A 24,205-nucleotide genomic window follows, 5' to 3' on the forward strand; every position below is an offset into this window, starting at 1 on the left:
GACTGCTTGTATCTTATGTAATTTCTGGATTGTTTGGATGACTTCAGTGTTTCCCTGGCAGTATTGTTTCATGTTCATTGCCCGCCTGGGCCAGGACAAGTATACAGGCACCCATTTGGCCCATCCCGTTTTTATTTTTTGAATGTTTTCTAGACTCAGTCCTTACTTTTATTCAGCTCAGTGAAGTCTGCTAACACTTTTCCCCATGATAGATTTCATGAACAAGCTCAAAAGTGTAACCAATGCCCCATATTATAACCCTTTTTAATTGGAAATGACCCAAACATTCAATGAGTACCTAAAATAATTTTGATTTTAAATTACACAAAAAGCTTGCCTACAAGCATTTCTCTTATTTACATTTACCCAATTCTTTTATTTTTAGCAGTTCACCTAGATTCCCATGAGAACTGAGACATTATAGAAGCTAATCATGATTCTAAGTTATTTTCCTGTTAACCAATTTTATAGCCTGTGACTATCAGGTGTTTACTGAAGAAAGAATATTAAAGTTGGATACATGGGCATTTTTGCCAATAACTCAGAAAATTTAGCTGTTCATATTAAATTAATCGTATTTGTAAAAAAAAAACCTACATAAACAAAAATAATTATGTTTTTGGCTAGGTTTATAGTCTTAAAACCTTCTTATCAAACCCTGACGCCTTAAAATATCTAGTGGAAGCAGCCAAACATGGCGGCTCATGCCATTAATCCCAGCACTGTGGGAGGCTGAGGCAGGAGGATTGCTTGAGATCAGGAGTTTGAGACCAGCCTGGGCAGCATAGCAAGACCTCATCTTTAATAAAAATTTTAAAAAATTAGCCAGGCATGGTGACGTGCACCTCTAGTCCCAGATACTTGGGAGGCTGAGGTGGGAGGATTACTTGAGCCCAGGAGGTCAAGACTGAGGTGAGCTATATTGTGCCACTGCATTGCAGGCTGGGTGACAGAGTGAGAACCTGTCTCAAAAAAAAAAAAAAAAAAAAAAATCCAACAGAGCAAATATAAGAGTTATCTAATCAGTAAGCTCAGACAAAAACGTATGCTGGCAATTCTGAAGACAATTTTTAGTTTTAGTTTACCAGTAATTTTAAAGCCAGCTTATTTATTAAAGGTTACTAAATTCATGTGAACTTGAAAAGCATTTGAACTTAATGTATGACTAATCACTTACTTATAAGACAATTTAGTAGCATGATAGACACAATGCATAACATAATACAGGTACATATATATAAATACATTTAAATATGTATACGTGCACAGAAGATCTAACAGTTTCAAAACTCTAGTCATGAGACAGCAGCATAAATTCATCAGCTTAAAAGATAGCTCGATCTGGCCAGGCAAGGTGGCTCACATCTGTAATCCCAGCAGTTTGGGAGGCTGAGGCAGGTGGATCCGAGGCCAGGAGTTCAAGACCAGCCTGGCCAAGATAGTGAAACCCTGTCTCTACTAAAAATACAAAAAATTAGCCAGATAGGGTGGCAGGTGCCTGTAATCCCAGCTACTCAGGAGGCTGAGACAGAAGAATCGCTTGAACCCAGGGGGTGGAGGTTGCAGTGAGTGGAGATGATGCCACTGCACTCCAGCCTGGGTGACAGAGTGTGACTCCATCTCTAAAAAAAAAGATAGCAGGATCCAAATTATTTTTGACTAAATTACAACCTGTCACATGGCTAAACTTTGTTTCCCCCCATAAATAATCCAAGGAAAGCAAAAAAATTTGGAGTAAAGCAGTTTCCATAGCAGTCTGATTTTTTAAAAGCTCTTTTACCTTTTCTTCTTCAGTTTCATAGGAGTTTCCAATGTTTACATTTTAGCTGGAACTGGCTGTATTTAATAAGAAAAATAAAATTTCCATGTAGCCTTGAATTAGCAAAACCATAAAAAACGAGTTTTATCTCAACACAAGTAGCTTAATAACCGTAGATTCAAAGCAGGCAAAAAAGAAAAGAGAGAAATAGAGAGATTTAGAAGACTCTACTTAACCGTATAGTTGCAGGTTAATCATTTGAGCTCTGAATTTTTTTCTTGCTGTAATTTGCCCATCAGTTAAAAACTGTTTGCAAGGATGGGCCTGCATCCAGCTGGAGTCCTAGAAAATCTTGTGCCCTTGAACTTTTTCATCTTTTTAAATATGTAAGCCTCAGGAAATTCTACCCTTCTTTCCTTTCCTGCTCTAACAATTTCTTGGTAGCTGACCTTACCACATGGCATATTTGCTGTCCATATCATACTTTAACATCTTAGTTTTTTGTAATAGGTACTCAGTCCCCAGTGGTGTTGTCTGAGCATCCCTGTCCCCACACAGTGGCCCACAAAGGTTGAGCAGTGGGGTAACTCCACTCCACATTTATGCCTCTGACTACCCTGTGATTCCCCCAACAGATGCTCCTTCCTGATTCATCATTTGGTCTCTTAGATCCTAGGTTAGTGACACCAATTGTTATGAGAAAAATCTGTAATGTCCCTTCCCAAACTGGGAAGGAGCCAAGAGACAAAAGAATGATTTGAATAAGTCCAGCTTGGCGAGTAGATGAATTGATTAGGACTTACATACAGTGCACTCCTGAGTGGCAGCAGGACATCTCTAGAAATCCATGTCACCATCCATCTCCAAGCTACTTTCAAGCTAATGATCTGGCTCTTTGGCTACTGCCTATGTGTGATGAGACTGTTTTCCTTGGAATGTTCCTACCTATGCCCGGGGATGTCTGGGTTCTCAGGGACACCTGACCCTCAACTGGACACCCTGGCCTTGGTTCACTGCTTGGCCTTCAGCAAGTAAGCAGCGGACATCCACCCTTAAGTAATCAAGGTGGGGGACCTGTCACATTACAGGCAGTTGTATAGGGCAGATATCTACATCAACAACCTTGAGGAAATGGGAGGATATGGAGAGCTGGAAACTATTATTATGTTAAGGGCAACTAAGCCTTGCTTTTTGTATGAGGAAGTCCAACTTATATTCAAAATGCTTGCTAAGGCAGCACAAAATTACAATAATTCACTACAGCTTTATAGAACTAGAATCACTCCATTTACTAATGTGACCATAACTCTTATGGGAAACAATACATCTATCTATACAGATTTTATTTACAAACTATGGTGAATAATATTCTTTATACTTTTTCTATTTAAAAATATATAGTTCCCATGATAGGATGAAACTATAATTTGAATCATGTTAGCTATTATACTATCCCCTTGAAATGTCTAGAAATCTTATCATACATCAAAATCAACATCACTTGCAAGAGCTACTATAGTCCAAGAACAAGGAGAGTGACTGACATGTCTTAGCTGCTGTTGTAATATGAGAAAAACATGGAATATAGAATTCTGAAAGAAGACATGTATTTAGGAGACTGCCAGATTTAGACTACATGATGTCAAATATCCAGGAAAAAGCAGAAAATTTCCCTTAGATTGCTGTTTGCTTACAGATATCTGGAGATTTCACATGATGTAGACATAGCATTGTAAACAACTGCCTACATTCAACACCATTTATCCAAAAACTATATACTACTTGGAAACAGCCAAAACCCTGTATTATGAAGATACAAAGTGAGCTAAATACCTCCTTTGAGGCTTGTGCCAAACACAAATCTGACATCTGGCCTCTTCAACCATCACTCAACATTGAGTCATGTTTAACACACAATAGTTTCTTTTAGATTGGTCTGAATTGCCTAGAGCTTAGGACTAGTTCTAGGGATATGGAAAGAAAATAAAGTTTTAAACTTCCAAATGTAAAAATAAGATATTTCTTTTGTATTGTTGTTCAAATATTTAAATTATTTTTTATTGATACATAGTATTTATACATATTTATAGGGTCCATGTTACATTTTGTTACATGCATAGAATATGTAATGATCAAGTCAGTGTTTAGGATATCTTTCACCTCTACCATTGATCATTTCTATGTGCTGGGAGCATTTTAAACCTCTCTTCTAGCTATTGTGAAATATACAACACGTTGTTAACTATAGTAACCTTACTCTTCTATTGAACACTGTAACTTACTTATTTCTTCTATCTAACTGTATTTTTGCACCCATTAACCAACCTCTCCTCATACCCCTGCACCTCCCAATGCACACCCATCCATCCCAGTCTATGGTAACTATCATTCTATTCTCTAACTCCATGAGTTCAACCTTTTTTTAGCCCCCACTGTGAGTGAGAGCATGCCATATTTGTCTTCCTGTGCCTGGCTTATTTCACTTAACTTAATGACCTCTAGTTCCATCCATGTTTCTGCAAATGACAAGGTTTCATTCTTTTTTATGGCCAAATAGTACTCCATCATGTGTATATATACCACATTTTCTTTATCCATATGCCAATTGTTGAATACTTGGGTTGATTCCATATCTTGGCTATTGTGAACAGCGCTACAATAGACATGTGAGTACAAGTATCCCTTTAATATACTGATTTCTTTTATTTTGGGTAAATACTCAGTAGTGAGACTGCAGGATTGTATGGTAGTTCTAAAAAAGTTTTTGAGAAATCTTCATACTGTTTTGCTTAGTGGCTGTACTGATTTACATTCCCACCAACAGTATATGAGGTTATTTTCTCTGCATCTTTGTTAGCATCTTTTTTTTTGTCTTTTTAATAATAGCCATTCTAACTGCGGTAAGATGATATCTCGTGGTTTTCATTGCATTTCTCTGATGATTAGTGATGTTGAGCATTTTTTTCATATACCGGTTGGCCATTTGTATGTCTTCTTTTGAGAAATGTCTACGCTTGTCATTTGCCCACTTTTCACTGGGATTATTTGTTTTTATACTGTTGAGTTGTTTGGGTTCCTTGTATATTCTGGATATTAGTGCTTTGTTGGATGAATAGTTCGCAAATATTTTATCTAACTCAACAGGTTATCTCTTCACTCTGTTAATTGTTTGCTGTGCAGAGCTTTTTAGTTTAATAGTTTAGAGTTAAGAGTTTATAGTCCCATTTGTCTATTTTTTGTTGTTGTTGCCTATGCTTTTGAGGTCTTAGTTATAAAATCTTTGCCTAGACCAATGTGTTGAAGTGTTTCCCCTGTTTTCTTCCAGTAGTTTTATAGCTTGGGGTATTCCATGTAAGTCTTTTATCCATCTTGAGTTTATTTTTGTATATGGCAAGAGACGGGGTCCAGTTACATTCTTTTGCTTATGGATATCCAATTTTCCCAGCTCCATTTATTGAAAAGCATGTCTTTTCCTCAGTAGATGTGCTTGACACCTTTGTTAAAAATCAGTTCACTGTTATTGCTTAGATTTATTTCTGCATTCTCTATTTTGTTCCATATGTCTATGTGGAGACACAGATATTTGTTTTTAGATCAATACCATGCTGTTTTGATTAATACATCTTTGTAAAATATTTTGAAGTCAGATAGAGTGATGCCTTCGGCTTTATTATTTTTGTTCAAAATTGCTTTGGCTACTTAGACTCTTTTTCAGTACCATATGAATTTTAGAATTTTTTTTCTATTTCTATGAAAAATGACATTATTTTGATAAGAATTGTCTTGAGTTTGTAGATTGCTTTGGATAATATGATCATTTTAACAATATAAGTTCTTCCAGTCCTTGAGCATGGGATGTCTTTCCTTTTGTTGTATCCTCTTCAATTTCTTTCTTCAGTGGTTTGTAATTTCCTTTCTAAAGGTCTTTCACCTCCTGTTTTTCCTGAAGATGTTGGTTGGGTAGGACACTTTGGCTTTGATTCTGGTCACATGCAGCAGTAAAGTTTCCATATAGTTTCTTTGGCTATAAACAGCTTAAATAGTTTCTATAGTTAACTCAGCTGTTTAGGGTGCAGTTGCTAGTGGTGGCTCCGGTGACATTTTGCTGGGAATGGGTACACCAGGTTGGCCAGTAATCTGGCCCCAGTGTTGGCAGTGGTGGGCACAGCACATGCCTATCTTTGGACCTCAGGGTGGCATATGCTAGCACCTGTGTTATGTTGTCCAGGCAGGCCAATTTCTTGAGCCTCAGAAAGCTTGTTTGAGTGCTGGCAACAGTAGTGGCAGGCCATGTTGGTGCGTGGGTCCTTGGACCTGGGCAGCAGGCATGGCATGAGAGATGACAGCAGCAGTGGTGGAACAACTCTCTTGCTCCCTAGTGGTTGTATTGGTGTTGGCAGTGGCTGTGACAGGCTGGGCAGGCCAGTTCCCAGGCCCACAGGTAGCAAATGTGGGTAAGTGCCAGCTGAGAGTGGCAGTGGCAAGTTGGTGGACCACTCCTCAGCCCCTGGGAGGAGTGCTTAGGTGTCAACAATGGTGGATTATACACAGTGATCCCCAGGCCCCTTGGACGGCATGCTTGGACACTGGGAGAGGTAGAGCTGGGTCCCATGGGCCTGTACTCAGGCCCTTTGGTGGTGCATGTGGGCATAAAGGTGGTGGGAAGGGGCAGGTTATGCCCAAGGGGCAAAGTTATCCCCAGCCCCCACCCTGTCTTTCACACCACCCTCCTGCACAAAGAAGAACCAAAATAACAAGCAGATAATCACACCTCAAATAGATCATCTGAGAGAGAACACTGAAATTCAACAGGAAAGTGATAGGAAACCCCTAAACAAGGAAGGAGAAGTAAGTGAGGCAGCCTCTCCTTGTTTCATATGAATTAAACGGAGTGGTAGGATGGGGTAAAAAGAAATGCCATTTTTCACATACCATAATGACCTTTTTTATTATGTATTCATTTGTGTGTTTTATATCACCCGACTAGAAAGTAATCTCCATGAGGAAAGGTCATGAGAAAGATGACCATGTGTTGGTCATCTCATGGGATACACCTCTTTCAGGCATTTTTCTAATCTGTAAAAATAGGAAGAATAATGCCTATATTTCAGGGTTGTTAAGAGTTTGAGTTGATATTAATCACTAGATAAGTAAGAAAATGTCCATTATTGTTAGTGTTGCATGTTGAGGTATGTAGGGGTATCATGCTGTAACACTAGGATTCACTTTAAAATACTTCAGCAAAAAAAAAAAAAAAAAGGCTAGAGGCAAATGGGTGCAAAATCTTGATAATTGTGGAACTAGGGTCAGGGTCAGGGATATATGGCTATACATTGTAGTTTTCGCTTTACTTTTGTATATGTTTTTTGGTGTTTGTTTGTTTGTTTGTTTTTTGAGACAGAGTCTTACTGTATCACCCAGGCTGGAGTGCAGTGGAGTGATCTTGGCTCACTGCAACCTCTGCCTCCCAGGTTGAAGCAAATCTCCTGCCTCACCCTCCTGAGTAGCTGAGATTACAGGTGGGTGCCACCATGCCTGGCTAATTTTTCTATTTTTAGTAGACGGGATTTCATCATGTTGGCCAGGCTGGTCTTGAACTCCTGGGCTCAAGTGATCTGCCTGCCTCAGCCTCCCAAAGTGCTGGGATTACAGGCATGAGCCACCGCACCCAGCCTGTATATGCTTTTAGGTATCATTAAAACAGTTTTAAACAACAACATTAGAAAAGTTTTTCAGGCCACAGTCATGCTGTCTCTTTGCAATTGCTTTTGTCAACCTACATGTCAAACAGAGCTCTCTTTTTAAAAAAAAAAAGATATTTATTTAGGAATATGGCATTGTGATAGTAATACATGTTCCATAGTAAACCATGATAAACTATGTGCATATTCCCACTGCAATGCCCTATTCAGGAATAAATAGTATTTTTTTTTTTTCTGAGACAGAGTTTCACTCTTTTTGCCCAGGCTGGAGTTCAATGGTGCGATCTCGGCTCACTGCAACCTCTGCCTCCCGGGTTCAAGTGATTCTCCTGCCTCGGCCTCCCGAGTAGCTGGGATTACAGGCATGCACCACCATGCCCAGCTAATTTTGTATTTTTAGTAGAGATGGGGTTTCTCCATGTTGGTCAGGCTGGTCTCAAACTGACCTCAGGTGATCAGCCTGCCTCGGCCTCCCAAAGTGCTGGGATTACAGGAGTGAGCCACCATGCCCAACCAATAGTATTTATTTTAGAGCTCCTTCTCTGTTTATTTGGGTAGTCCGAAATGGTGTCCAGAAGCAGACCTGGGACAAGATCACTTTCTGAAGGAATCAACAACTCTTAGAACCAGTGTGCAGTACTCACTTGAGCCATTTGAGCTCTCTGCTTCCACAGCTTACTTTCTCTTCTTTGGTGAGTCTTTTGTCAGGCAAAGTCTCCCCCATTTTGAGTTTTTTTTTTTTTACTTTATTCAGGATTTATTTTGGTTATAAGGCCATCTTCAATAAAGGACATTACATCCCTTCTGGTATAATAAAATACTTTTTGTCTCTTCTGCCAAGTCTTTTTTGGTATAAAGACAAGTGTCCTGGTTTGAGTACTCTGGTTTCTACAAAATTTATGTTCTGTCACTGAGGCATGTCTTTTCTGGTGAATTTGCCTTCGAGGTTTAGTTTGTTTGTTTGTTTTACTTTTTATTATTTCTGCATGACTCATTTAACATTTTATTTGATCTGCACAACCTGGGTTAAAATTTTTGTGAGCACTTTGATTTTGGTTTGGTTGTATGTGTCTGTAAGTAATTTGGCTCTTCTTCCTTGCTTGTATCCAAAAATCTTCCAAGAGCAAAAGTAAACATAAATAGTGTGAGCAGGGTGGCTAAACTACCACTAGGGTGGCTGCCACTGTCTAAACACTGAACTAAACTCCTGGCATTCTCTGACAGAATTTATAGGATTGTCTTAGCTCTTGAGAGATTAATAAGAAACAGAATGGGATTCCCAAACATTAAAGCATGCCAAGTTTTCTGGACTCCAGCTGGTTGCATATTATGGCCCATTCCTGTGTACATTTTAAAATCAATGGGCAAATTACATCAAGAAAAATTCAGAGATTTAATGGTCCTGATTGGAACTCTAAAAAACCTGCGATAAGAGTTACCATATAGAGCTAAGTTCTCTATCACTCTTTTTTTCTCTGCCTACTTTGAATCTGCTGACTTTTTTCTGCTGATGTTGAGATAAAACTCACTGTTTATGGCATTCCATCAAAGATTTAATTTTTCTAAAAAAGCTGTAAAAATTGTTAATGCTTCCCTGCCTGCAGTGACTAGTCAAGCCAACGAAACCAGCAAACAAAAGATAGATTTGTTACTAAAAATTCAAGGCTATTGGAGATTTTGTTTTTCTTATACAGTTAAGCCAGCCAGTCCTAGCAAAACTTATTTGAAACTAAAAAAACAAAAAGGGGGTAGTGGTAAAAGAAATGTTTGCTTTATTTTATTTTATATATTTTATTTTATTTTTATTTTTATTTTTTTGAGATGGAGTCTCGCTCTGTTGCCCAGGCTGGAGTGTAATGGCGTGATCTTGGCTCACTGCAACCTCCTTCTCCCAGGTTCAAGGGATTCTCCTGCCTCAGCTTCCCGAGTAGCTGGGATTACAAGCGCCCACCATCAAGCCCAGCTAATTGTATTTTTAGTAGAAACAGGGTTTCACCATGCTTGCCAGGCTGGTCTCGAACTCCTGCCTCGGCCTTCCAAAGTGCTGGGATTACAGGTATGAGCCACTGCGCCAGGCTATTTTATATATTTTAGAGACAAGGTCCCACTCTGTCACCCTGGCTGCAGTACAATGGCACCTTCTTAGCTCACTGCACCGTTGAACTCCTGAGCTCAAGGGATCCTTCTGCCTCAGCTAGGACTATAGGCATGTTGCATCATGCCCAGTTAATTAAAAAAAAAAATTATAGAGATGGGAGTCTCACTATGTTGCCTAGACTGGTCTTGAATTGCTGGCCTCAAGCAATCCTCCTGTCTTGGCCTCCCAAAGTGCTGAGATTATATGGATTACCACACCACACCTGACCAAAACGTTTTTAAAACCAAACTTCTTTACCAGAAATTTTGGTTCACAGCTTTTATTAGATTACCTACTGAGGCAAATAAAGTTTTAGCTATGTGAACATGTCCTATTCTGTCAGAAATATAATTTGGAAACAACTGTCTTTTGTAAACCAGTTAGTTCACATGTTTTACTGTCTCAAAATTCTAAAATGAAACCTATAAAATCTTTGTTTGTATGTTTTATATGTCTAGGTTTATTTATGAATATGTACATGTCTTACGTTATAAGTTGTGTCTACATGGTAAAATCTGGCAAAGTCAGCCTGAAATCCCTTAAGAATTTGGGTTAATTACTATATATTTTATTGCTAAATAATATATTTAGTTAATTACTGTACATTTTATTACACTTATCTAGGCCAACGGCTTAGATAAGTGAGTGCTCATATAAAATATATAGTAATTAATCCAAATGGCTTTTAGTTCATGTGACTTAAGTACATCTTTGATTTAAAAAAACTTTTAAAATAGTAAAATAAAAATAGAAATGTCCTTGAAATTCTCAGCATACATTTTTGCCTTTGTTTACTAGTCAGAGTTTTATATTTTCTCTGCTGATGTTTTAAGGTGTCAGGGTTTGACATAAAGGTTATAAAACTATAAATCCATCCTAAATTACATTCTGGAATTACTAAAAATGGGAACTGCTCTGTTCCTAAAGCCTTATAAGCTGATATTAGATTAATTTTAAGGAAAAAGTCTCATACCTGATGTATGGATCACACAAAAAGTTCACCAACTACCCAATGCCATAACCAGAGCCATTAAAACTGCAAACCAGGAGGAGAAGTTGATGTTTTTATGCTATAGACAACTTCTCCCAAGATATAGGAGCAACATTCTGTATCATAATGAGACTCATATCCCTACCTTTTTCACTCTAATGCCTACCTTTTTCAATTGATAGGACAATGGTCATTTGATTTATTCAATTGGTTGCTTTTAAGCGTAGGTTCATGGCTCAAAATCATTATGAAAACTGGGATTGTCATATTGCTATTAATTTTATTTTTTATTTTCCCTTTTTAAGCTTTGTATCTGTAACTTAAGTTTTTACAGAAATACACAGTAATCACAAACTTACTATCTGCCATTCCATACGTTGGAGCAGACCTGGTCCAGTGAGTCTGAGGTGGCTATTCAGTAGACAAACCCACCCTCACATGATTCTTCACTTTCCACTTTATCCTACCTTTTATTATCACAGCCCTAACAGCCTTACACCTACTATTCCTACACAAAACAGGATCAAATAACCCCTCAGGAATCCAACTCCTATTAGAATAATGCTGGCCCACAGGTTTTGAGTTGATAGCTAAAGACTATAGAACAAACAAAATTGAACTTAAAAATGGACTCTAGGTAGACTTAGTCCAAGAGAAAGTCCCTTCAAACCTCCCGTGTTGCTCAAATGTGGCTAAAGTATTTTGACACTGACTCCTAGCCACCAATCACTTCCTCCCATGTGGGATGAGACCAGAAACCCAGAACAGGTTAATCCCAGTTATCAAGGGACAATCGGAGCTTAACTACAGGATGATTAATCAGTGATGCTTTTAAAGAAAGATCTTGATCAAAAGGGGGAAACATGAAAGTTGTCAGTATCAAAATGGAGCCACTCATGTTTAAAATATATATATATATTGACAAATTGATCCAGGAATGCCATTAAAGGAGGGTTCTCATGCACAAATTACTGATAACAAAAACTAGCACAAAGGACTCTGCAAAGCCACAACCTTGCACAAAGGCCATCACAACCTCACACAAGAAGCACTAGCTATGAGGACATCTGCCCAGCTTCTGCTTATCCAGCCTCAGATTGGTGCCATGTGCATTATTGATCGTTGGAGCCAATGATAATTATCTCAAAACAATTATATAGTCTTCCTCATTTTTCCTTTAAAAACCTTCTTTTTTTTTTTTTTTCTGAGACGGGGTCTCTCTGTCTCCCAGGTTGGAGTGGAGTGGCATGATCTTGGCTGACTGCAACCTCCACCTCCTAGGCTCAAGCGATCCTCCCACCTCAGCCTCCCAAGTAGCTGTGACTACAGGCACATGCCAGCATGCCCAGCTAATTTTTTTGCTGTTGTTGTATTTTTGATAGATAGCTTAAGCGATCCACCTGCCTCAGCTCCCAAAGTGCTGGGATTACAGGCATGAGCCACCATGCTCTGCCCCTAAAATCCCTCTTTACTCCTGGAATATGCACATAGTTGATATTGCAGTGCTCTATTTCTGAATAAATATCATTTCCTTTTAGAGAGCCTCTCTCTGTTGTTTAAGTCGACACTTTCAGTGGTTCTGTTATGATTCCTATTATGTGAATGTTATTAGCTTAACTCTTAGGGGATAATTTTGGGAAGGAATTCATCATTTGCTTTTTCGTGCCATCTTTATCATTATAAACATGTTCCTATTTCTATGTTTTAATTGTGAATGTATTTTTCCAGCAGGACAATAGGGAAATGAAAAATAGGAAAAATTTTCTTCTGCCAAGCTCCCATTTTTCCCTGTTCCTAGCAGAGCTGGCACAGAGCAGAGGTTCTTGATGGATGATTTTCACCTACTTAGAATTATAATATAATTATATATTACATTATATATAATATATATACAACTCAAAGTAGGAAATTTACAGGTTTCATAATCAAAACCTGAGAAGGACAGAGGAGACGTGGCTATGGGGCTGAGTAGGATGTGGAGACTGGTGGGGGTGAGAATTTGTTTGCCCCTCATCTCACATCTGCTGCCAAGTCAGTTCTCTCCAAACTTCTCCTCAAGGCAGTGAGTTGCCCCATGCATAGCTCTGACCTCACCTCCTCATGGCCTCAGTGTCAGTGAAGAAAAAGACCCTATCATCTGACATCCAGTTAAAAGGACCACAGGGAAGGACTTCGATAGGCCTGGTTGAGGACATCTTGCCCTTGTGGCCAGAAAGTGAGGAAATGGAATGGACTCAGGTTCGGGTAAGAGGTCTACCCAATCATAAATGGTCATGTGTGGTAGAGGGCACTCCCATTGTGACCATACGGTTTAAGTTTGGAGTGGGATTTTAATTTATGCAAAGAAGAAGCTGACTATTCTAAGAGACTGGAGACATTCTGGGTAGACAACCAAATAAACATCCTTCATGACTGACAAATTTGATTGATGGTATTAACTGTACCAAATCATTCTTTATTTTACAGAGGAAAAATGTACTACTTAAGAATAACTGAGTCACTCAATGACCTGTTTCAACCATGGTCCATCATCACTTATAATCTCTCCCTTGCAAGCAATTTTAACCCCTGTGTCCACTCACCCTTCATCATAATTGCATAGTAAAACTTTCACTTATCTGCCTATTCAGAATCTTCACTTGAGCAGCTAAAGATCAATGTCAATCAACCCATAGTTGTACTGATGGATGTCATACTACATGTATGACTATAAATCATAAATGGGCATTCAACAATTACTTTTCTCTAGTAATATTCACTTAAACACTTAGAAAAAGAATGAACAATATCTTACCTAATCCTTCCTCTTCAACCTCCTCTACCTCCTCCATTACTCTCAACAAATGACCTTGCCTGTCTTCAATTGAAAGAAAGAAAGGAAATGATAAATGGGCATCATTTATAAAACCCTTTCTGGTCATCAAACACATGTTTGCCAGATACTTCCAGGTCTTTCCACCCTCTGTGTATATGGAGGTTCATGCTTTCGGCGTCTTCAAGTAATTTGCTCTGGCCAGTGAGTTAAGGGCAAAATGATGTGTGTCACTCCAGAACTGTCTTTTGCCCTGGTATGATAACCAGCAGTGTTGAAGATGGTAGCTGTGCAGTCAAGCTGGATCCCTGATGAACTACAATGCACAGAGCCTGACATCCTTGCCAAATAGGCAATACATGTACGGCATGAGTGAGAAATCAATTTCTATTGTTTTAAGTCTGAGATTTGGGGTTGTGAAAGTGTGATATCATATGAAATATATTATTGGTCTCTGACCTCTGATTCCTGGCACAGAACCTCTATTTATTTTTATTTTTGAAGAGATGGGGTCTTGCATGCTGCCCAGGCTGGTCTCAAACTGCTGGCCTTGAAAGTGATCCTCCCGCCTCTGCTTCCCAAAGTGCTGGGATTACAGGCATGAGCCACTTGCACCTGACCCATTCTGGCACAGAGCTGCTAAAACTCTTGGAATTAGGGGCACTAGGAGAATCTTTTGTTCTAATATTTGGTCTTTGACAAATATTAGAGGTCTGTTCCTTACACAGAGCTTCTAAGACTTTGTAATTTCCTGAGTGATACGAGCATCTGACACTGAGCTCCTAAATCTTTTGGTATTTCCTGGATGACAGGAGCATCTATTGCTTTAATGAAGTGATTTTTGGTGAGCTCCTGAATGGCCTCAGGATAGGGGAAACCAACCATGTGATTAGAGAGTTGCAACTTCAGCCCCACTTCACCTTCAACCTCCCGCAAGGGGAGAGAGCTGAAGATTGAGTTCATCATCAGTAGCCAGTGATGTAGTCAGTCGTGCCTCCATGAAAACCCAAAAGGACAGGATCGGATGAGCTTCCAGATAGCTAAACACGTGGAGTTTCCTGGAGGGCAGCACACCTGGAGAGGACATGGTAGCTCCATGCCTCTCCTCCCATACCTTGCCCTATGCATCGCTTCCATCAGGCTATTCGTCTGTATTCTGTGTAAAATCCTTTATAAGAAATGGGTAAATATTCCCACTCTAGCCACTGTAGCAAGTTAATAAAACCTGAAGAGTGGGTCATGGGAACTCCAATTTATAACTGGTCTGTCAGAAGCACAAGTTACAATCTGGAACTTGGAATTGCCATCTAAAGTAGGGGGCAGTATTATGGAACTGAGCTTTCAATTTATGTGATCTGACACTATCTCTAGGTAGATAATGTCAGAATTGAACTGGATAAATTCAATTAATTAATTGGTGCCTGCTGAGGATTGTTTGGTGTGTGGGGGGAACCCCCACATACCTGGTACCAGAAGTGAAGGGTCGGCTGGCTGCAGTGGCGCACGTCTGTAATCCCAGCACTTTGCGAGGCTCAGGTGGGCGGATCACTTGAGGTCAGGAGTTTAAGACCAGACTGGCCAACATGGCAAAACCCTGTCTCTACTAAAAATACAAAAATTAGCCGGGTGTGGTAGTGCATGCCTGTAACCCCAGCTACTAGGGAGGCTGAGGCAGGAGAATTGCTTGAACCTGTGGGCGCGGAGGTTGCAGGGAGTGAAGATCATGCCACTGCACTCCAGCCTGGGTGACAGAGTGAGACTCCGCCTCAAAAAAAGATAAAAAGAAGTGAAGGGTCAAGTGGGTCAAGTGACTTGTATCTGAGAACAGGAAAAGCATCATGTTTTTTTCCTGTCACTCAGGGGTTTCAGATCTTGTGCTGCTTCTCTTCACTTATCTATAATTTCTCTTAATTATTTTCATCTGGTCATATGGTTGTAATTATTATCTATGCAGTAATCAGTGTCCTAGCCTCTGCCCAAATCTAAGCTCTGAGTATCAGCGGGGTGGGGTGGGGTGTAAACTTCTTACAGTGCTAACCCGATTATGTTATCAGCCGGTTTAAAAACCTTTAGACATGGGTGGGGGGGCTCTGATTAAAAAAAAAACAAAACAAAACCTTCAGTGGCTCCCCAGCCATTCGGCTTGTCACAAGTAACTTCACAATCTTGCCTTCTTCTCCCTTATGTCATACCTACAACCCTCTAGGGTGAAAACTTAACTCTCAGTGATGCCTTGTTCTCTTTTCCTTTACAGCTTTTAATTTTCACAAACACTGGCCCTTGTGGGAGGGGGCAAGGTAGAGGGAAAAAGGCTTTTCTTCTTTTTTTTTTTTTTGAGATGGAGTTTTGCTCTTGTCTGTCTCCTGCGTTCAAGCGTTTCTCCTGCCTCAGCCACTGCAACCTCTGCCTACCGCGATCAAGTGATTCTCCTGCTTCAGCCTCCCGAGTAGCTGGGATTACAGGTGCCTGCTACCATGCCCGGATCTTTTTTTTTCTTTTTTGTATTGTTAGTAGAGACGGGGTCTCGTCATGTTGGCGAGGCTGGTCTCGAACTCCTAACCTCAGTGATCTGCCCACCTCCGCCTCCCAAAGCGCTAAGTACAGGCATCAGCCACTGTGCCTGGCCGCTTTTCTTCTACATATATATATATATATATGTACATATACATATATTTTTTTAAGACCGAGTCTTGCTCTGTCACCCAGGCTGGAGTACAGTGGCTTGATCTTGGCTGAGTGCAGCCTCTGCCTCCCGGGTTCAAGCAATTCTCCTGCCTTAGCCTCCTGAGTAGATGGGATTACAGGCGTGTTGCCACCACGCCCAGCTAATTTTTGTATTTTTAGCGGAGACGGGATTTCACCATGTTGGCCAGGCTGGCCTCAAACTCCTGACATCAGGTAATCCACCAGCCCCGGCCTCCCAAAGTACTGGGATTACAGGCGTGAGCCGCCTCGCCTGGCCTGAAAAAGGCTTTTCTTCTATCTAGGCCAGTTTCTCTGGCTTTTCAGTTTGCTTAGAGGGAGACTCCTGCCAACCTCTCCCTTTCCAAACCCCTTCCCCACCTGCCACCTCCCTACGCTTTGTTTTGCCTCAAAGAGTAGATGGCTGTCCCTCCCGAGACCGCACCGCTCCCAATGCTGCTGAGCATCACAGCACTCACAATGAATTGTACTGACTGCTTCCTGTCACTTCCCTCTTCACAACTGTAAATTCTTTTGAGGATAAGACTTGGTTGAATTTACTTATTTATTTTTCATATTTCTAGCGTTTAGTACTGCCTGGAACCGAGAAGGGCCCCAATAACTATTTGCTGAGTCCATGAATCAATCTTGATCTATTCTACTACATAACGTGATGAGACTCTTTCGGTTTCTCCCGCGATAATAAATCTATATCCTATCTCCTGGGAAACGGAATTAACTCCTACCTGAAGACCAAAAAGCTCTTTTGTCTTCTTTTACATTTATTTATTTATTTATTTATTTATTTATTTATTTATTTATTTATTTATTTGGGACTGGGTCTTGCTCTGTCGCCCAGGCTGGCTCAAAGCAGCCTCGACCTCGTGGGCATAAGCGATCCTCCCATCTCAGCCTCCTGTGTAGGTGGGACCACAGGCCCGCGTCACCGCGCCCAGCTATTTTTTGTTTTTGGTAGAGAGGGAGCTTCGCCATGTTTCTCAGGCTGATCTCGAATTTCTGACCTCAAGTAATCCGCCCGCCTCGGCCTCAGAAGTGCTGACATTAGGGGCTTGAGCCACAGCACCCGACCTTCTTTTAAATTTAAATTAGATGGCCAGAGGTGGGGTAAATGCATAAATACCCTAAAAAGGATTTAAGGAAGAGAGTTCTGAGGTGTTTATTCTGAACTTAGAACTAACGTTTCTACAGCATTTGCTTTCGTCCACCTCTATCTCCACCACAGAAGGATAAGAACTAGACTTTTACAAGGTAATTGTGATATTCTTAGCAGTCGTTGTGTATTTCAAATGCTAAACAAAAAGTACTGAATTGATTTTTTGACAGCATAGAAAAGTGAAAATGGTTTGGTCATTTTGTTTTGTTTTGTTTATATGACACAATATCATCAAGCAATTGTTTGGTCATTTTTTTGAGCATTAGTTTGCTTTGATATTCAATGATTTTTTAAAAATAGAAATGTTTGGGAAACATTTTTTCTTGTAGATTATTTTATTTGTGAATTCGATAATTCTCAAATAATGCTAGAGAGACAAAGTCACACACAAAAAGATTTCATATAAAACTATTCTTTAAAGTGAAAGCTCATTGACTAAGCCGTCAATTAAAGCATACTCAAACTAAAAACGTTTTCAAAATAGAATTAACTGTGAATGGTCTTTTTACAAACCTGGAAGTAGAGCCAAGTTAAATTCTTCTAGCGAGGAGCCATGGAAATGTGCCAAGGCATTTTTGAACTTGAGAAATTAAGAATTTTGACAAATGAAATACATTTTTTCTGTGATTGGAATTCATACTTTTAAGAATATTTGAAATTTCTTTAAGTTGCTTCGGTTGTCCTGTGCTGTGAGATTTCTTAGTCTTTCTGTATGTCTGCATGGGTAGACATAAACATGATTAGGCAAATCTGATTTGGAAACATCTTTGCAAAATCGACATTTAGGAGAGTTCTATAGAAAGGAGTTAATCCAGAAAAACAAGCTGCTGTGAGTTAGGTTTCCAATTTGTCAAAAGCAGTTACCTTTAGAACTGTTCTTAGTCGGCCAGGCGCGGTGGCTCACGCTTGTAATCCCAGCACTTTGGGAGGCTGTGGTGCGCGGATCACGTGAGGTCAGGAGTTGACCAGCCTGGCCAACATGGCAAAACCCCGTCTCTACTAAAAATACAAAAGCTAGCTGGGCGTGATGGCGGGCGCCTGTAATCCCAGCTATTCGGTAGGCTGAGGTAGGAGAATCGCTGGAACCCAGGAGCCGGATGTTGCAGTGAGCCGAGATCGCGCCATTGCACTCCACCCTGGGCAACAGAGCGAGATTCTGTCTCAAAAAAAAAAAAAAAAAAAAAAAATCAGAATTGTTCTTAGCAATTATTTAGACACTTGATCTTAGACAAAAGGTCGAGAAGCGATAGCAGTTATTCACTGGTCCCAAAAGAAATCCTGTCTGGTTTTACCTAAGAAATGAGATGCTAAATTAATCCTTATACCATTGATTGACTAGTGTCTTAAGAGAGGCGATATATTTACTTGAACACTATTATTTTTGAAGTTTAATCCAAATGTTTTAGTTCAAATGGTTGTCAATACTTCTAGAAAAGCACATTTGAAAGAAATGCGCCATAAGCCAGCAGTCCAAGTATTCACTGCTGTCATAGCACTTCAACTATCTGTATTTGCATTTTCTTCTTCCTAAACATTTGTTTTATTGTCATGATCTACTTGCAGTTCTCTTAACAACTCTTGTCCCACGGCTTACTGCATCACCTGAGAAGGTTAACAAACCCTGCTTCACCCTTGCAAGCCTACCAATTGTTTTCACAGTTTCAGCTTAAACATCTCACTAGTGCTCCTTGCCACTGGCAGTCCTGATCATAGATCTCAGCTTCCTACCTTGGCCTTCTCTATTTTAGCCTTGAACTTCTGGGCTCAAGTAAGCCTTGTGCCTCAGCCTCCTGAGTAGCTGGGATTAAAAGCCACCATTCCCGGCTCTTTCCTCAAATTTCGTATAAGTGGAATCATGTAAGTATGTAACCTTGAGTAGGGTAAGGGGAGTGCTTTTATCTTTCACTTAGCATAATGCTTTGGTGATTCTTCTGCCCTGTTGCTGGAGTCTGCAGGCTGGTCTTTGATAAAACCAAATCCTTTGAATGGCTACACTGCTATGTATGTATTCTCCATCTGTTGACAGACATTGGATTGTTTCCAGTTTTTGGTCATTGTGAGCAAAGCTGCTTTGAAGATCTGTCTGTACTAGCCTTTGTGTGAACATAGGAATTTCTCTTGACAAAATACAGGAGTGGGACAGCTGAGTCATATGGTATTTAACTTTATACAAGACAGTCAAAACGTTTTTCCAAAGTAGATGTATCATTTTGCATTCCCACCAGGAATGAGAGTCACAGTTGCTTTGTATCTTTGCCAGCATTTGGTGTTGGAAGTCTTTTTAATTTTAGCATTTAGTAGGTATGGAGTGGTTTCTCTATGATTTTAATTTGCATTTCTCTGTTGGTTAATAATCATGAACATCTTTATATATGTGGTAATTTGCCATCTACTTCTTGTTTGTTTGTTTCTTTGAGACAGGGTCTCCCTCTGTCACCTATGCTAGAGTGCAATGGCACCATCCAGGCTCACTGCAGCCTCAAACTCCCAGACTCAAGAGATCCTCCCACCTCAGCATCCCAAGCAATTGGGACCATGGATGTGCACCACCACTCCTAGCTAAATTTTTATTTTTTTGTAGAGATGAGATCTCCTGTGTTGCCCAGGCTGGTTTCAAACTCCTGGGCTCAAGCAGTCCTCCCATCTCAGCCTCCCAAAGTGCTGGGATTACAGGCATGAGCCACTGTGCCTGGCCACCATTTGCTTCTTAGTGAGAAGTGCTTAGTTGTGTTTTTCTATGTTTCTTTGATTTTGGTTTCTTGAGTTTTTTTTTTTTTGATCTATTTGGTTTATAGTTTTCCTCATACTTGATAAATATTCAGCCATTATTTTTTCAAAAAAATTTTTGTCTGAACTGCCACCCCCTCCTTCCTGAGACTATATGTGTGATGCATTTTAGGCCACACTATGTTGCTCTTTTCATTTTTCAGATATTTTTCTTCTGTTCATTTTGGTTAGTTTCAGTTGTTTTGTCTTCAGTTTTACAAGTCTTTTTTTTCTGCAGTATCTTATCTGCTGTTTATCGCATCTGGTGTATTTTTCATCTCAGATATTATATTTTTCTTTTTCTTTTCTTTTCTTTTCTTTTTTTTTTTTTTGAGACAGGGTCTCACTCTGTTGCCCAGGCTGGAGTGCAGTGGTGCCATGTTGGCTCACTGCAACCTCCGCCTCCTGGGTTCAAGTGATTCTCCTGCCTCAGCCTCACGAGTAGTTGGGATTACAGGTGTCCGCCACCACGCCCGGCTAATTTTTTTGTATTTTTAGTAGAGACGGGGTTTCACCATGTTGGCCAGGCTGGTCTCAAACTCCTGACCTCAGGTGATTCGCCTGCCTTGGTCTCCCAAAGTGCTAGTATTACAAGCTTGAGCCACCATGCCAGTGGCTCAAGATATTTTTAATCTCTAGAAGTTTAATTTGGATCTTTTTACATACTCCTTTTCTCATAACGCTCATGCTTTTCTCTAACCTTCTTGAGCATATGAAGTATATTTTTAATAACTGCTTTACTGTCTTTGCTGATTCTATTAGCTGCGTCATTTCTAGGTCTGTGTCTTTTTTTTTTCTGTTTGGCATTGGGACAGATTTTATTGCTTTCTGTGCCTGGTAATTTATAAATAGATGCCACTGTTGTCAATTTTATGTAATTAACTGTTGGACTTTTTGGTATTCCAAGAAATATTTCATTAAATTACTTGAAATCTGTTTGATCCTTTTTAGGCTTACTTTTGAGCCTCTTTGTTAAAATAGACCTGAGGGCAAATTGAATCCCTCTTATTCCATCAATGGCTGGAATTGGAAGTACATCCAGGGTGGGGTTTCTGGTTGTTTATTTGTTTTAGAGGCGGGGTCTTGCTCTGTTACCCAGGCTGGAGTGCAGTGACGTGATCATAGCTTGCTGCAGCCCTGAACTCCTGGGCTCAAAGTGATCCTCCCACCTCAGCCTCTCAGGTAGCTGGGACTATGGGAGTGCACCACCACTCCTGACTAATTTAAGTTTTTGTAGAGTAGAGCCTGCCTATTTTGTGCTGGCTGATCTTAAACTCCTGGACTCAATCAATCCTGCCTTGGCCTCCCAGAGTGCTGGGATGACAGGTGTGAGTTGCTGTGCCCGGCCCCATCCACAGTGTTTTTAACAGCAGTTCTCTCAGCCCTTCTCCTGGTAAATGACACATAGCAACTTCATGATTTCTTAAAAAGCCAAATAATTTTGCAACAAAATCGAATATAAAAGAGACAATATTGAGTGGCAGCTAAGCATCTCTCGAATGATTCATACCTGATATAAATCTTATTTTTGTTGCCATGCAACCCGGGCTAGTTACTTAACATTTTCGGGCCTAGGTTTCTTCATCTGTGAAATAAAGATAATGGTAATACTTTCCATTGGTTGGGTGAGTTAAAGGAAATAAGGAATACAACACTTTCACTGGCATTTATTATACATTAAAACACCAGATTCCTTACACATGTCTGGTGTTATGTTTTATTGTAGGAAAACGTAAAAACAAACTTGTAACCATTACCAAGAATGCTAACTAAATATTGGGTACACAAAAGATGAAATCGAGTTTACAGTTAGATGGTTAAGTGATGACTGTGAAGCGGACTCTGTACTGCAAACCTGCTCACAAATAATCAGATGCAATCTGGGTTTTTTGCTTCCCCTAATCTATCTCCAGGCTGGTGGATTAGAAACATGAATGACAAGATATTGTGACAAGAAAGAATCCTAGAAAGTATTTGTAAACCACATACACAACAAAGGACTACTATCTAGACTATATAAAGGACTCTCAAAACAATAGTGCATTTAAAAATCCAATTAGAAAATGAGCAAAGGACATGAGAGCAGATACAGATGACAAACAAGCACCTGAAGAGATGCTCAACTTCATCAGCCATTAGGAAAATGCTAAGTAAACTAAAATAGAATATCAGTGCACACTTATCAGAATGGTTAAAATCTTAAAAAGTGACAATACCAAGTGCAGACAAGAGTGGAGAACTGGCTCAGAGCCGAACTCTGGACTGACATCCCACCTTTGTCACTTTCTCTTTTTTTGTTTGTTTGAGACAGAGTTTTGCTCTTGTTGCCCAGGCTGGAGTGCAGTGGCACCATCTTGGCTCACTGCAACCTCCGCCTCCTGGATTCAAGTGATTCTCCTGCCTCAGCCTTCTGAGTAGCCAGGATTACAGGCATGCGCCACCACGCCCAGCTAATTTTGAATTTTTAGTAGAGACGGGGTTTCTCTATGTTAGTCAGGCTGGTCCCAAACTCCCGACCTCAGGTGATCCACTCACCTCGGCCTCCCAAAGTGCTGGGATTACAGGCATGAACCACCATGCCTGGCCCCACCTTTGTCACTTCCTAACTGGGTAATTAATCTCTGGCCAATGACTCACCCACCCTCTTCCTGTTTTCTTTGGAAAATGAGGGTTCTCATAGTGTTATGATTAGGATTTTTGATAAGCTATTGTAGAGACTAGCCCATAATACATCTTGTATCAGTGTTTGTTTTCATTTTTCTTTGCATAGTATCCCAGTTATTTAGCTAAGATTTAACAACTGTTTAAATTCAATTATAAGAAATCCTTTAGTGTGCTCAGAACTCTACTAATTATCTTTAATTGTGTATCAATCAAGATTGGCATCGAATTTTTTGATACTCTTTACCATTACTCTTCGTAAATTGAAAAGTAAGTACAAGGTACAAACAGTATTCTCCCCATCAAAGCCACAATATGAGTCTTTGAAGGCATGAAGACTAAAATAGATTTAGAAAGAGATGCTTGACCATTTTTCAACCCTTGCTTTATTTGTGAGCACAGCTATTAAACCTTCTATATTGTTTTGAGTATAAATGTGGCTCCCAAACTAATTTGCCTAGAGGCTACATCAGGAAAATGTCCGCCTTCCAAGAGCAACTAATTTTATTTCAGCATAAGTATATGTTTAACACTGACAATATAGTATGTGTTTGTGCTTGCATTCATAAGTACCACAGAGGGCAAATATATCATAAAATGAAAGTTTTAATTAACTTTTCTTTTTTAGAGACAGCGCTCACTACATTGTCTAAGCTGGACTTGAACTCCTGTGCTCAGTAGATCTTCCTGCCTCAGCCTCCCAAGTGGCTGGGATTACAGGCATGTGCTACCACATCTGGCTTTAAATATCTTTTCTTTTTGAGATGGAGTCTCACTCTGTCCCTCAGGCTGGAGTTTAGTGGCATGATCTTGGCTCACTGAAACCTCTGCCTCCCAGGTTCAAGCGATTCTCATGACTCAGCCCCCCAAGTAACTGGGATTACAGACATGCGCAACCAGGCCCAGCTAATTTTTGTATTTTTAGTAGAGATGAGGTTTCACCATGTTGGCCAGGCTGGTCTCGAACTCCTGACCTCAGGTGATCTGACCGTCTCGGCCTCCCAAAGTGCTGAGATTACAGGCGTGAGCCACCATGCCCAGCTATCTTTTCTATTTAAACAATTTGTGTTTCTTTAATTAATACTATTGTCATCTCTAGTACATTCTACACTTTAATTCTTATGAGTAAACCTCTGGTTCCCCAATGGCCCCAAACCAATGGAAATCTAACAAGTCTGTTTCATATTCTGATGAGCTCTCACCTGAAGGAAGGGTGGAACATGCAAAGGTAGTAACAAACATATGGCTTAGATAGCAACTCAGATTGAGTTATTGATCCATTACAAGTTGAGTTGCAGTGGCTCATGCCTGTAATACCGGTGCTTTGGGAGGCTGCCCTGACCAACATGGAGAAACCCCGCCTCTACTAAAAATACAAAATTAGCTGGGCATGGTGGCGCATGCCTGTAATCCCAGCTACTCAGGAGGCTGAGGCAGGAGAATCGCTTGAACCCAGGAGGCGGAGGTTGTGGTGAGCCAAGATGGCCCCATTGCACTCCAGCCTGGGCAACAAGAGCGAAA

This window comes from Gorilla gorilla, chromosome 7, assembly GCF_029281585.2.
Source record: "Gorilla gorilla gorilla isolate KB3781 chromosome 7, NHGRI_mGorGor1-v2.1_pri, whole genome shotgun sequence".
In the NCBI taxonomy this organism is placed as follows: Eukaryota; Metazoa; Chordata; class Mammalia; order Primates; family Hominidae; genus Gorilla; species Gorilla gorilla.